Consider the following 15436-nt stretch of genomic DNA (forward strand, 5'->3'; position numbering starts at 1 on the left):
AATAGTTTAGTCTTCTTACGTCCAGTTCCTTTAAATAAGACATTATTTATCCCAAACTCTGTTTCCTCATCTGCCATATGAGAAGAGGGAAGGCTTATGAAATTCTATATTCTATGCAAATTCTAGTTCCTTCCAATTTTGATACTCTGTGTCTAACAGTTTGTGCTCTAAAGTTCCTTCTTTTCTAATGTTCTAGCATTTTAGGGATAATACTTTAAACTACTTATAATTTCATTGGCATAGTGCAATTTCACTTTAGCTTAGACTCACTTGGTAAAAAAAAAAAAAAAGAGTAGAGTCCTGATGAAATGAGGTACAGATCTGATAGGTCCAGTTGGGGAAGAAAAGGTTATGGACAAGGTCTGGAAAGTGAGAGAAATAAGGATTATGGAAGTAGTGATATATGATGGAATTAGATAACTTTCTTGAAAGAGAATGTCATTTATGGTTGTAAAAGAATACTGCTGTACTTTTAGAAATGATGAAGGGGATGGTTTCAGAAAAACCTGGGAAGATTTATATTAACTGATTCAAAGTGAAGTGAGTAGAAGTAGGAAAACATACTACATAGTAACAGGGAATATTAACTAATATATAGTTCCTGGCATAACAGCAATTATTGTAACCATAATCAACTGTGAAAGATTTAGCTACTCTGACCAATACAATATTCACATTGATTCATTATCCTCAGTAATCACAAAGGACTCATGATGAATAATACTATCTACCTCCAGAGAGAATTTATAGACTGAGTGCATAGTAAAGCATATTTTTCTTTATTTTTTATTGCCTTCCCTGCCCTGCAACATAGCTAATGTGGAAATGTTTTGTGTGACTTCATATATATATATAATGGGTGTCATATTTCTTGCCCTCAAAGAAGGAATGTAGAAAAGAAAGGAAGTGCACTGAAGACAAACTTCAACTTTTTTACATTGCTATTAAGGTCCAGGCCTATGGGCAAAATAATATACAAGTTATTATAATCAACATGTAATATATCAAATAGTGATGGAGAGAAAGCAAGAGGGAAAGCCTGGGAATTGCTTCAGGGATAGGGGAGAGAGAAGATAACAAAAAGGCTTAGAATGGATACAAGTTACTACATTAAAAATGGGAAATCTTCATAACCTATGTGTTTAAAACACAGGACTTTAATGAAACATGAAATCCTATATATGTAGGCTCCTAGCAATGAAATTGTTTACCCTGACACTGAAATGATCCAAAGCAAGGAAACTGGAACTAATGCATGAATTCTAGATTTAAAGTCATTTTTGCCACATTAGGCTTGTGTTTTCTGATCTGGAAGTTTTAAGGTTGAGCTATGTGGTCTTTCCAGTTCTTCTAGCTCCATTGTTCTCCGAGTCTATGGTTCTCCTCTAAATTGTAAAGAATGTTCATCCAGAAATTTATTTCCTATACTCCAATACCAAGAATTTGAAGAGAAGTACATAAAGGTCTATGTAAGAATAGAATGTAGAATGATTCTTGGAATAAGAATTTGATCTGATTTGTATCAACCTCCATTCCTAAAGTGAGGAAGATAAGTTTGACAATTTAACTGAAAGAGGATGAAAAATTCTTGGACTCATAGCACATTGGAGTCAAAAAGGGACCTTAGAGATCATTTATTCCAGGGATTCTTAATGTTTTTAATGTGCCATAATATGCCATATATTCACCCCTGGCAGTTTGGAGGAATCTATTAATCTTTTCTCAGAACTGTGTTTTATAATGCAAAAAATAAATATAAGATTACATAGGACATTAATTTATCATTTTTATCAATATTTATTAAGATGTTAAAAAATGTCCTGGACTCTAAATTAAAAACTCTAATTCAGTCCAAATATTTAATGGAAGAGGAAACTGAGGCCCGAAAAGGGTAGCTCACTTAGTCATAGTGAGTTTAGTCCAGAAATCTTAATGTTATGTCTTCTCTAAACCTAACCCATACTATGCCAAATGACAAAATCATAGCCCTTTCCAAATATAAAACTCTTGTAGGACCTTTCAGTCAGACTAGGCTGCCTTCCTTATTTCTTAACAAGGAGCTGAAAAAAAATAAATGTTTAATGAGTCATTTCAATATTTTAAAGTGGGTTTTCTGGTTAAAATACCACAAAGTTTTATGTTCCATGAGGCAATGTCCCCGGGAGATCATCTTGATGCATGACAAAAAGGAATCATTCAAATTGTGAAACTGAAAGGGACCTTATATAGATCATTAAGTCGAACTCTCTCCCTTAGCAGAGGGGGAAACTGAGGCCCAAGAAAGGTGCTGATATATAATGCCATACTATTTAGAGCCAGAAAAAACCTTAAAGATAATTTAGTGCCATTCTTTTATATTACAGAGAATATTGTTGCACAAGATAGGGACTTATCCAAGGTCATAGATGTCTTAGTGGCTGAATCCAAACTAAAATTAAATTCAGATTTCTTTGCATCTGACCTCTGGGAAGGATTAATGAGCTGAATTTTCAAAAGAAAAGGACCTAGAATGATGGAAACATAGACTCTCAGAGTTGGATGAGAACATAGGAAGTTTACTGATATTGTTATTCAGTCTTATCCAACTCTCCATAATCCCATTTGGGATTTTCTTAGCAAAGATACTGAAATGGTTTGTCATTTCCTTCTCTAGTTCATTTTACAGATGAAGAACTGAGATGAAAAGAGCTAAGTGACTTGCCTAGGGTCACACAGGAAAATGAATTTCTGACTTCAGACTCATCCACTGTGCCACCTAACTGTCCCAGATAGGAAGCTTAACAGGGATGATACTGGCTAATGCCTAAAGGAGAAAGGAAAGGAGTGAATGGAAAGTTCATAATATTATTTTCCTGCTGGAGGGAGGTACTATATTATTTTTTTAATTTAACAAGCATTAAGTCACTTCATTCTACTTGTCTTGAGATAGAAACCAGCTTAGATTAGGCAGTAATTGAGAACATTTGAAAATTAATGTTACCACAAATAGGAAGCTATAACCAATGACCCCAAAAAGGGCACCAGATTCTCTTCTCTTCTTTTGGCTGTTATTAGCCGGCTTATAAAAGCCATTAGTCCTGACTTCTGAGCTAATGTTTCCAAACCAGTCCTCATATTTCTGAATTGAATGTGTTGCTAGAAGAAGTAGAAACACTTTAGAGATCCCTCTGGGAAAGTAATATGGTTCAGCTGAGTCTGGTTAACTGGATTACTTTCCCTTTGTTTTTGTGGTTTTTGTTCCCTTGTGCTATCCATGTCTCCTATATAGTTTAATGCAGAGGACTGTATGACGGGCTCTTAGAGGTCCCCAGACCCAGCAGTCACTCAAAACCTGAGTGGTGATACCCCTAAATCAGAAGGGAAGCCATCGGGCTACTAATCCTTTGTGAAACTGGTAATCAGAGGTCAGAGTATCCTATAATAAGAAAGTCACAACATTGTATCATTCCTTTAATACTCAGCATCTGTTAAGCAGTTATAAATGTATGAAGTTGTGTTCTAATCTTGTAGTTAAGGAGATAAAATATTAACCTATGTCTAATTTCTATAACAATACAATGGCTAAATAGTAATGCAAACCCATTGATAAGGTGAGTACCAAATCCTCCAAGTTTGATGGAGGAAAAAAGTCGTCTTGGCCTGTGATTATCGGAAAAACCTTCATGGAAGGCATTTGAATATAAGGTTGACCTAAATCTTTATCTGTTATTATGTAGTTATGTATATCTGTTGAGTCATATGGGCAATCCAATGGCCTAGGCTACTCAAAGAGTTACAGCTTGGTCTCAATTAGTGTGAATAATGAATCCCCTGAAGTGGTGGCATTATTTGAATTCATGCTGCATATTTCTGTTGCTATAACCAATTGCTATATTTCACATAATAATAACTTTGAATACTGCAAATTTAAATACATATGACCACTTCAGGAGATTCATTATTCATATTAATCTGAAACTAGCTGCATTTTGGATAAAATCTCTCACTTCAGGGAACGAAGCCCAGAAACTTTCTGGTGTCCAGCATCTAGTTTCTAGACCTATCTGGCCTTTGAGAGGTCAACTTCGTTATAGTTCTTAATGATAGGGCCACCCAGAGTAATATCAAGGAGAGAAAAAAGAATGATAATGATAGCATTAAAAAGAATTTACAGAGGCAGCTGGGAGGCTTAGTGGATTGAAAGCCAGATCTCGAGACTCCAGGAGGTCCTGTGTTTGAATTTGGGCTCAGTTATTTACTTCCTAGCTGTGTGACCCTGGGCAAGTCACTTAAACCCATTACCTAGCCTTTACTGGTCTTCTGCCTTGGAACCAATACACAGTATTGATTTGAAAATGGAAGGTATGAGTATTTTTTTAAGGAATTTAGAGATGATCTAATCTAGCTATCTTCATTTTACAGAGATGGAAATTTAGAGAAATAATTTGCCCCACTGGAGTACAGTATTTGTCTGGGAGTTTGACTTAATTGATCTAAGAATGGGTTCTACTGACACAAATTGATACTTGGTCTCTAATATGGTTTTATAACATTGGGCACTGAGCTATTAAGTTACTTGCACATAGTTGTTAAAAGTGTTTGTAACATTTATATATCAGAGCAGGACTTGAACCCAGGTCTTTCTGATTCTGAAGTTTACCTTCTAACCACTACTACTCCATACTGCTTCTCTTGCCCAAGTAGCAGGTTGCCAAGTTACAATGTGAACCCAGGGCTTCTGACACTAAACCCAGTGCTCTTTACATTGATGCCTTGGTGAATATTCCTGTCTTTCTGTTTTTCCTTGTGGTTAGCTCTAAGTGTGACAGAGGGTGAGTCTAGCATAATGAGAAAGGTCTGCCCTCTGCCAGATGGACTAGATTGCGCTTTAGAGTAAAACATTAGCTTGGCGGCTGATATAAATGTCCTGAGTGTCTCTCTCTCTCTCTCTCTGTCTCTCTCCTTTTGGGGTCTTTTCTTTCATCAGTCCTTGGCCTTTCTGAGATGGTTTTGGTGGTAATCTCCTGCCAACATAATTCTTTGTGAGTTACTTTCGTTTGTAAAACCTTTCACCGCATGAAGATGTTCTATTTAATTAGTAAAAGTTCAATTTTTTTGTCACTGACAGAGCACCGTACATCACCATGTCTGGAGAGTCATTAGCTGGAAAATTAATCAGGGTGGAGAACAGCTGAATAAAACCCCAGCCCTCAGTGTAACTTTCCACATCCCTGGCTCAGCTGTGGATACTATCCAGCGCCAACCCTCAAAGGACATCTTGGACTATTCCCACCAGTGAAAAGGCACAGTGAGTGAGGCTGTTACTCACCCTGGCAGATATTATGATATGGCTGCTAAGGGACAGACCAGAGGGGATAGGGGAATGTAGGCCTGGATGTGCTGAGCATAAAATTTCCCATTGGGGAGTTCCTTTGACTGTGTTGAGTGAAAGTATTTATCTGCCAAAGTCTCTATTTCAATTCAGGTAGATGTCAGCTATTTCTGCCCTTGGGGGATAGAGAGGAGAGCTGGGACTGAGACCTAGAGCCTACCTAAAATTGGAAGTTTGCAGAGAAAGCAAAGTCAGGACCTCATTCTGGTCAAAGCAAAAAGGAAAAGGATGTGAGATGAAATATATTCAGATTCCTTTGTTTGAACAATAATTAACATGAGTAGGACTTTCTATAATGACTTCATCTCTCAGAAGCCTCAGTTTCCTTATTTATCAAATAAGGACAAAAACTTCAGAAGGTTAAAATAGGAAGGAACTTCCAAGAGCTAGATCTGCCTCCTCATTTTAGAGAAGCAAAATGTATTGCCCAAATTAACTGAATCCACACTGTAACTGGCAATGCTGGTGAAAGAGTTCAGGTCCTCTGCCTCTAGCCTACTTATCTTTCCTTATCACCATATACCTCCCCTTTATTAGAGGCAGCAGGGTGGTACAGTGGACAGAGCATAAGACATTTTAATCTCTCTCATTCTCAGGTCCCTAAATAAAAAGATGTTAATAACCCTGGACTCAAAGGTTATTGGGATGTTCAAATAAAACATCTACAGTGCCTTGTAAGCCTTGAGGTATGATATCATATTAGTAGCTAGTATTTATATAGCATCTACTATGTGCCAGGCATTTTGCTAAGCATTTTGCAAATATCTCATTCGAGCCTCACAACTGTAGGAGGTAGGTGCTATTATGATCCCCATTTTACAGTTGAAGAAATAAAGCCAAAGATTAAGAGACTTGCCCGGGGTTATATAGTAAAGAAATATCTGAGCCAAGATTTGAACTCAGGACTTCCAGGCCCAGCACTCTATCCACTGCACCACATCTATACTTTACTCTATAAATGCTTGTATTATCACTGAGTTGTACTGTTGCTCTTCCTTCCCTGCCTATGCCATAGGATTGCTGTGAGGACTAAATAAGTGAATAAATATTAAAATGCTGTGGGAAATTAAATAAAAAATATCACCATCACACTGATAATATTTTGAGTTGAATGAGATATTCTAAATCCTTCATTTCACAAATGAAGAAACTGAGAGTACATAGATGAGAAGTGACTTGCACAAAGTCAGACAATTAGTAAATGGGAGAATCAAGATTAAAACCCAGGTGGTATGATAACAATAGTAATACTGTCTCCACTAAACGATGTTTTTTATTTCTTTTTCTAGAATTGTGACTCCATCGATATATGGAGCTGCTCAATAAAAGGAAACAAAATCCCTCTTCTGAAACAGATGGACAAATTTTCTCCAACAAAGAGAATACGGAAATTAAGTATCTTGCTCAAGATCACATATATTGTCAGAATATATAAAAAGAGGCAGAAGTTAAATCTAGGCCATCCTGACTCCAAAGTGAGCCAATCTTTTCTCCATTTCAATATATTTCCTCTTCTAAATACTGAGAACTGACTACATGACCATGTACCTAGATGGACAAAGCATCTGTAGATGAATCTGATTATTTATAGTATGGTCAAAGATTGTCCACTCTGCTCCTGTTCCCTTCTTCTCTTTGTTATTCCAACCACTCTCTGATGTTTGCTTCTTTCTCTTCTTCTAGGCTATCTTCTTCACATTGTACTATAGCTGGTGACTTGGTTTAATCTCTTGATCCTACTTTCTTACCTGATCAATGGAGACCTCACTCTTCTCTGGCTAAATATCACTCCCAGATTCTGGGGGTTATTTATTCTGAGCATCTGCTTGACTGCCATGGACCAAGAGTTTTCAACTTCTCAGCTGAGATAGACAATATGTAACTGATACTCAACATACCCTTTTTCAGACCTCTTTCTGAGCCCCTGTTAACTCTATCTTTCCCAGGCCTCCTCTGGTTCCTAACACAATGTTAGGAAACAACCCATACCTGAGTCTTGGATTGATTATTTTGAGTGGGGGGCTATTTATCTTTTAAGCAAAACAGAGTACACCATGCAGCAGGAATCAGAGAGCCTGAAAACTGGTAATTTTAATAATAACACTACTTTGCTTTTATATAGTACATTTCATCTGATGTATTCAGAGAGCTTCCAGACATTAATTAAATTCGACAACACCCTGTGTGTTAAGGTAAATATTCTATTTCATACCAATTTAAGATATAGCTATACTGAGATGAAGATACTTATATAATTTTTTTGAAAGATAAATCACTTGTCTGGACTACATCTGGAGCAGAGGCAGGGATCTTTTCTCCTAGGATGCTGAATCATCATTAAGAGAATTTTTTTTAACAATTGAAAAAGCATAGAATAAAGAGCACCAATCTTAGAATCTGGAAAATCTTAGGAGAACCCATTCACCCCTTCCTATTCCTTAAGACTCACTCTTCATCTGGAAAATGGGGAAAAGAATTATAATGTCTATCGTACAGCAATATTTTTAAGAAAGCATTTTACAAAGTATTATGTAAATGTGATATATTATTATTACTATTATTATTATTAAGCATTACTTATAGGTCTCAGTTTCCCTATCTAGAAGCCAAAAAGAAATTTGGCTTCTTCCTGTAATATGCTGATCTCTCTCAGATCAAAGGAATTGTGTATACACAATGTAATAAATGGGCAGCATGTATTGTGGAGCAGAAAATGAATTTGGAGCCAGCTTCTGAATGCCCTGCTGTGGAAAGCTTTTTGTTGTTGTTTTTCTTCATTTTGTTTAATTCATAAGAGAGAAGCTGGGAGAAGAGTCTGAGAAGGATTGTGTGGGTGGAGAAGGGAAGCAGGTGTGGACTGTGCTAATGGCTGGTAGAAATGAAGCCACCTCATTTCAGAAACAGGAATAATATTTGAAATCAAGAGACCCTGGTTCTTTTCTCAACTTTGTTCTTACTGTCTGGGTAACTTTTTTCTCTCCCATTTTCCTGCTTAGTTGAATTGTAAGAAATGTGAAAGTGGATGTCAAGAAACTGATGTTTTATTCTGAGCTCTTCCATTAACAGAATGTTTTGCCTTGGGTAAGTAACTGACTCTGAAGTCCCCTGGATCTCAATTTCTGCTTCTGTCAAATTGTAGAAATGGACTCAGTGAGTGCTAATGTACTTTTGCACTCTAATTATATGCATTCTCACTTATTTATCTTCTAGCTCTCACCTTTTGAGTTATAAAATCCCATATTGTTCTAACATTCTATGCTCTATTTTCCAATCCTACAAACATTTAGCAAACACCTTCTAAATGCAACATTCTGCCCAAGATGCTGGGAACACAGAGGCAAAATGGAAAATAGCATCTATCCTCAAAAAGACTATTAATTCTACCAAGGGAATATATAAACAGAATAAGTACATGATTTTTGAGGAAGGAAAGGACATTAAGCACTAGCGATTATGCTTTTTGTCTCTGTTTTTTAGTTTTAACTTCACTTCCTCATTTTAAAAATAGGTATAATGTGAACTGTCTATTTCACAGGGCTGTGGGGAGAGGTCAGTGAAATAATGGAAGAGTCTTGCAGCTTTGGTAAACCTTTTAAAGATTGCATGCCCCACCCCACCCCATCCCACACATTACCCCAGTAGAGGGAGGAAATGCTCCCATTCAGCTGTAGAGCATGTGAACATTGTCCCCAGGCACAGTGGAGAGGAGGAACAGAGCAGCCCCCTCCAGCATGCTGGAACACAAATGCCACATCTTTGCCAATGCCAATGCCAATCTAGGGGCTTTTTTTTAAATCTAATTTCGCCTGTAACTTACCTTCTAAGATTCCTCATTCACTTGGCATCCACAAATTTGCAGGCTGATTTCCCAAAGGTACCAGGGTACTCTGCGTTAACTCCTAAAGCTACAATTCCTCAACCCCTACACATATACCTAATTTTAATAGTCACTCAGTAGATTTAATTAGCTCAATGCAAAGTCATTGAGTAGTTTTTGAGTAGCTACCTAGCATTCCTCACATAAACCTAGGGCACATTCTCCCATAGCTGTAAACAGAATCATTGGGAAGAGTAGGCACTTACTGAAAATACACTAGTAATGAGGCACATATATAAGGAATGTATGTAGCCAAGATGGTTCATCACTTCAAGGTCCCAGTGTCTTTTTCCCTTCCCTTCCTTTGGTGAGCATCTGAGCTGGCTGGGTAAGTCTTCCTTGAGATCCCTGAGTCTGCTCTCTCTCCAGAGTTTGACTCATGATAACCAAAACTAACTCTTTTATTCTTTCAGGGTTCTCTTCTCTACTTCCAGGAACTAAGGGACTAAAGTCCCAGACATTACTGTTGGTCACCTGTTTTCTTTAATGTTAAAGCTGAATAGGGTGGTTACTATTGAGCTGGTAGCTCCTCATAAGACACTATAGCCAATAGGAAATGGGGGAGAGAGTAAGTAGTCACCTCCCCCTCCCTATTTGCTGCCCTTTGGTAAAGGCATAGAGGCCACATTCTAAAATTCCTATTCCACAATTTTATTTTTTACCTTGACTATATTGACTTTCTTTCAAGGATGGCAAGTTTGATTTTTAATGGCTAACTAGTAAATTTAGCTAGCCCAAGGCAAGTGATCTCTAATTATATCAGAGAGCTTTTGTACACTCCCTATGGGAATAACAGGATATACATACTTATTTTGCATTTAAAAAAAACCCTCATATCAACACATCCTTATCTCTATTATATCATTGACTTTCTTTCTGACATTGATTGGCTTCTTAGGGGACGATATACCCCCATCCACCCACTCTTCACTTCTGACAAACTGGACTGTTCTCAATGTGGTACAGAAGAAAGCTGGATTTGGAATCAGGAGCCCTGAGTTAGAACTGATATAATCCTACTTCCTTGTGACCTTAGGCAAGTTATCTAACTCTCTGCACCTCAGTTCCTCATCTACAACTGAGAGAGTTGAACTAGATGATCCCTTCCTACTCTGGTGCTATGACTCTTTGAAATATATACCATGCTCTACCATCACCATCACTGTGCCTTCCTTTGTTCATATTCCCTTTGCCTAGAATGTCTTTTCTATTTCTGCATGTGTTGAATTCCTATCTGTCCTTCAAAGCTCAATTGAGTTTCCTCCAGGCAGTCTTCCTCTACTATTGAAAGACTCCTGAACTTGGAATTCTAAATTTGGCATGCAAATTATAGCTCTGCTGCTTATTACCTGTTTAAATTTGAATCACTTAATCTCTCTGTCCCTCTGTCCCCATCTGTAAGAAGAGGGAATTAAACTAGATGACCTCAAAGGTTCTTTTAAGCTACAGCTCTATGGGTCTCTGATTATGGTTGGTCATGGCATTTCTCCTTAGTCTTCCTTTGACACTCTGTCCTCTCTAATGGGTCTCTCTTATACTATAATATCGTATATTGGAGCTCTCTATGTCTCTATCATACTCTTAACAGAAGAAATCATAATATATCTAAGTTTTATATTTCTTCAGATCAAATACAACATTCTGCATACAGCTGGTGTTTAACAACTTTCTATTGCATTATTGCTTCATTCATCCATGTAATGTGAAGAAATCTAGGGGAAAGTATCCCCAGCATGCTAGGTGAACCTCCTGTAAAGATTTATAAGAGGGAATGGACCGGACACTCAGAAGATGAAAAGGCATGGATGGATCATGATCCGAATCACTGGAAGGGTTATTTACTCTGGTGAGATCACAGATCCAACAACCTATCTAAATATCTATTGAGTTGTTGCACTGTATTTAAAAATAGTTACAGGACATTTGAATGTAAGGTGGCTTTATTAGTTGGGAAGGTGACTTTCTACAAGCCCTAAATGTAGGTTCAACAATGTAGCTCACTTAGGGGTCTCTGGAGAGAATCAATCTTTGCATACAATGCATGATGATTATGCCCTTGCATATTTGAACAGACAGATCCATAGATTAAAAATGATACCAGTTCAGACTAAAACAGAGCCACATGATTAATACCACTATTTGGCAAAGGGCCTTCAGAACAAACCACCCGTTTGATTGCCTCCTGTCCTGTAGATTAGGCCATGAAGCTATCTCTGGACATCTGCATAGGGCAACAGTGCTGCCCCAACATCTGTACTCGCCTCCTCTGTCAATGTAGCAGCTGCTGTCCCCTCAACTGAGGGGATGAATGTCTAGGGCCTTAGCTCCCAAGGATTCTGACATTCTCCTGGCTGTACAGAATAGCACAATTGAAGAGCCAGTAGAGACATTAGCCAACAAGACAGCTCTGCATAAATATCACTGATTCTTCATTAGAATGGGAGCTGAACAGCTCTCTAGTTGCTGACCTTAAAAGACAAAGCATGACAATAGGCTGTGATATGAAAAATACATATTTTCCTCACTTTTGCTCATTGTCATTTCTCACAGGAATTCAAAACCCTTTACATTAATCCTTCCCCCAACCCCAACCAAAACTTGCTTGCTCACCTACAGTAAGCTATAATTCCCTAACTTCTCTCCTTTCTCAGAGTTCACAGACTCATGCAATGTATGCAATTAGAGCTGTAAGGGAATGTTAGAACCTGCTATATGAACTAGAACCATATATAATATGTATGTATATATGATAGTTGTTAGAGATGAAAGTAATTTTAGATCATAGGATTCTAGGACTCCAAGGGACCTTAGAAGATAAAATTTCAGAGCATTCCATAGCCTGTTAGAACTGGAAGATACCTTAGGACATGGAATAAGATGACATAAAATTTATAGGAGATATAAAAGGTCTTAGCCATTTCATTCATCCTCCTTTTTTATTGATGAGGCTTAGAAAAACGGGGTGACTTGTTTGAGTGTAGGAGCTAATTGGGGCTCCTACCTGAACCAGAGATCAGGTCTCCTAAATCTCAGACCATTTCTTCTTTCTTTAATTAATGCTTGGATAGATATCTAAGGGTGACTTTTTTCTGGTCTTGCTGGTTCTGATTGGTTTCTGGGTACTAGTCATTCCTGGTCTTACTCACCCTGTCAGACTGAACCCTTCAAGCATGTCACTCATTGATTCCCTAAAACAGAATGGAAGTTCTAGCCAAACAGTGGTCCCTGTTGGCCCTTAACCATGAACTCTGTGACTTCTCTCATTCTGTTCTCTCCATCTGGGTGAAATGATTTTAAGGATTAGAAAAAAGCCCTTAGAGATTATCTATTCTAAATCCTTGATCTGAAGGAGATGAGAGCTGAGATCCAGAGAAATATGTGATTCACATAGAATAAGTAACAGAGTCAAGATCTAAAATAGGTTTTCTGACTAAATCCAGAGTTCTTTCAACTTGTTCATGAAGCTCCTTCTCTTCTCTCCCTGACTTTCATACTTATCTTGGCCTGTTCAAATCTTGCCTATCCTTCAAGACCCAGCTCCAATGAAGCCTCACTCTATCAGCTCAGCTGTAAGTGCTTCTTCCTTCCCCTGATCCTCTTTCTGCCTCCTTCAAACCATGTGCATGCAGGCATGCTTACACACACGTGCACACACACACACACACACACACACACACACACACACACACACACACACACACACACCTCTATACATCTACTTCCCAGGGTGGTTGTGAGGATCAAATGAGATAATAATTGTAAAACACTTGTCATAGTACCTGGCTTGTATTAAGTTCTCTGTAAATGTTAGCTATTAACTATTATTAATTCTCTCTCTCTCTCTCTGTCTCTCTCTCTTGAAGTTGAGGGGTTCAGTCTTTTCAGAATTGAGAGATTCTTTGCAAAACAGAGTTCAGGGGAGACAATAGATGTCCCACTCCCTGACACACACACATCTATCATATATATATATATATATATATATATATATATATATATATATATATATATATATATATATATATATATATATATATATATATATATACATATTATATACATACATATATATATATTATATATATATATATTAGACTGACATGGTATATAGGCAATGCATAATATACAGCTACAAATGTTTTAATATTTGTATCTATGTATATACTTCTCTAGTAATATCATTTTGCATTTCTGCCTTGTATTTATTCAAGCAGTTGTCTTCTCTGGACTCTATACAGTCTACCTGGCAGTTGAAGCAATGCCCCTTGTATATAGTAGGCACTCAGTAGCTGTGCATTGGATTGGATGGAAAGATTATTCACTGTGAACAATACTTTCTAAGTATAGGAGGAAAGGGGCTTAGAAGAGACTTGAATGAAATTAGTTCCCTCCCTGGGGACAATCATGTTCACCGGCTTTGCTGAGCTCTCAGATTCACCATTTGGAAATTGGATTAAAGGTAAAAGATTCTGGGAGGCAGCACTTGCCCTCTATGAATAAGGATGATAGCTCACATTGCTTCAGCACTTTAAGGTTTTTCAAGACATTCTCCATATGGTTTCTCATTAGATCCTCATGACAGCACTGTGTAGTAAGCCCTCATTTTATAAAGGAAGAAACTGAGGCTCAGAGAAGTAAATGACTTCCTCATTGTTGAAAATGTCCTAAGTTTCTGAAGTTGGATTTGAACTCAGGTCTCTCTGGGCTCCAGGTCTAACTTTCTGCCCACTGCTCCACATTGCCATATCTTGCTTCTTTCAGAAAAAGTAGTATACTGGAAGGAATCTGAGGCCTATGTTCAAGTCCAAACTCAAAAACCTGCTACCTGTATCACCCTGGGAAATTCTCTTTATCTCTTCATGCCTCTGTTTCCCTATCTGAAAAAATGGATACTAATACTTCAATTATCTCCCTTATAAGGTTATTATAAGAAAAACATTTTGTAAACCTGAAAGACCTAAAGAACTGAGAGTCATTATGAACCTGTCCATGAGATGTTCAGCATAAGGCTGACAACAAAGGAATATTCATTAATTTTTTGTTCCTTTATTGAGAGATAGTGTGAAAGAAAAAGTGGGAGGAAAAAGTACATGGCTTGGAGCCAGAAGAGCTAGAGTTATAGGCTTGTTTCTGCCACTTATCAGCTCTGGAAAATCATTAAACTTTTCAGAGCCTAAGGTTCCTCATCTAAAAAATGTATATAATAATATTGGCACAAGCTACCCCACAGTTAGGTACTGTAAAGATCATATGACATGATGGATGTGAATATAGAACCATATTTGGAAGTTGGAAAAGACCTAGAGGTCGCCTAGTTGACTCTCCTCAGTTTTCAGATAAGAAATATTAAGACCCTGAGAAATGAAGTGAGTTTCCTAAAGTCACAATTAAGTGGCAAAGTCGAACTAGAAATGCAGGGTCTCTGGCCCCAAGTCTTTTGCACTTTCCAGTGCTAGGGCAACCTGTATTTTCTTTCTCAGGTAATAATTTCAAAGGATTGTGGGCAAGGTTGTGTTAGTAAATGTTTAACAACCAAGCTTCTGAAAAGGCAAGACAGGACTTTAAGTTTAATTTACATTACTATAGTTTGTCATAATTTTCTTTAAGGCTGGGAAATCAACAAAAAGATAAATCAATTCCTGATTCAATTTCTTTTTTTAATTGAAAATTTTTATTTAATAGATTAATTTAGAATATTTTCCCATGGTTAAATGATTCATGTTCTTTCCCTTCCCTCCACCCCCTGCACCCCCCATAGTCAATGTGCAATTCCACTGGGTTTTACATGTATCACTGATCAAGATCTATTTCCCTATTACTGATAATTGCACCCGGGTAATTGTTTAGAGTTTGTAGGGGAATTTATTTTTTTTTTAACATTATTTTATTTGGTCATTTCCAAACATTATTCATTGGAAACAAAGATCATTTTCTTTCCTCACCACCACCACCACCAGTCCCATAGCCGACGCATGATTCCACTGGGTATCACATGTGTTCTTGATTCGAACCCATTTCTGTGTTGTTGGTATTTGCATTAGTGTTCATTTAGAGTCTCTCCTCAGTCATATCCCCTCCACCCCTGTAGTCAAGCAGTTGCTTTCCATCAGTGTTTTTACTCCCACAGTTTGTCCTCTGCTTGTGGATAATGTTTTTTAGATACCTGCAGATTGTTCAGGGACATTGCA

The 15436-nt window shown here is 37.5% G+C and overlaps 1 long non-coding RNA gene across 1 annotated transcript in view; it reads left to right on the top strand.

The window, feature by feature from the left end:
- The first annotated feature begins 4560 nt into the window (after positions 1–4560).
- The window catches only part of LOC130456426 (uncharacterized), a 46481-nt gene continuing 35605 nt past the window's right edge, over positions 4561–15436 (top strand). Inside the window, exons 1-3 of the long non-coding RNA XR_008915260.1 lie at positions 4561–5287; positions 6661–7563; positions 8368–8452. This is a non-coding gene — a long non-coding RNA (uncharacterized LOC130456426). The remainder of the gene's footprint in view (positions 5288–6660; positions 7564–8367; positions 8453–15436) is intronic.

Source organism: Monodelphis domestica, chromosome 1 (genome assembly GCF_027887165.1).
Source record: "Monodelphis domestica isolate mMonDom1 chromosome 1, mMonDom1.pri, whole genome shotgun sequence".
Taxonomy (NCBI): domain Eukaryota; kingdom Metazoa; phylum Chordata; class Mammalia; order Didelphimorphia; family Didelphidae; genus Monodelphis; species Monodelphis domestica.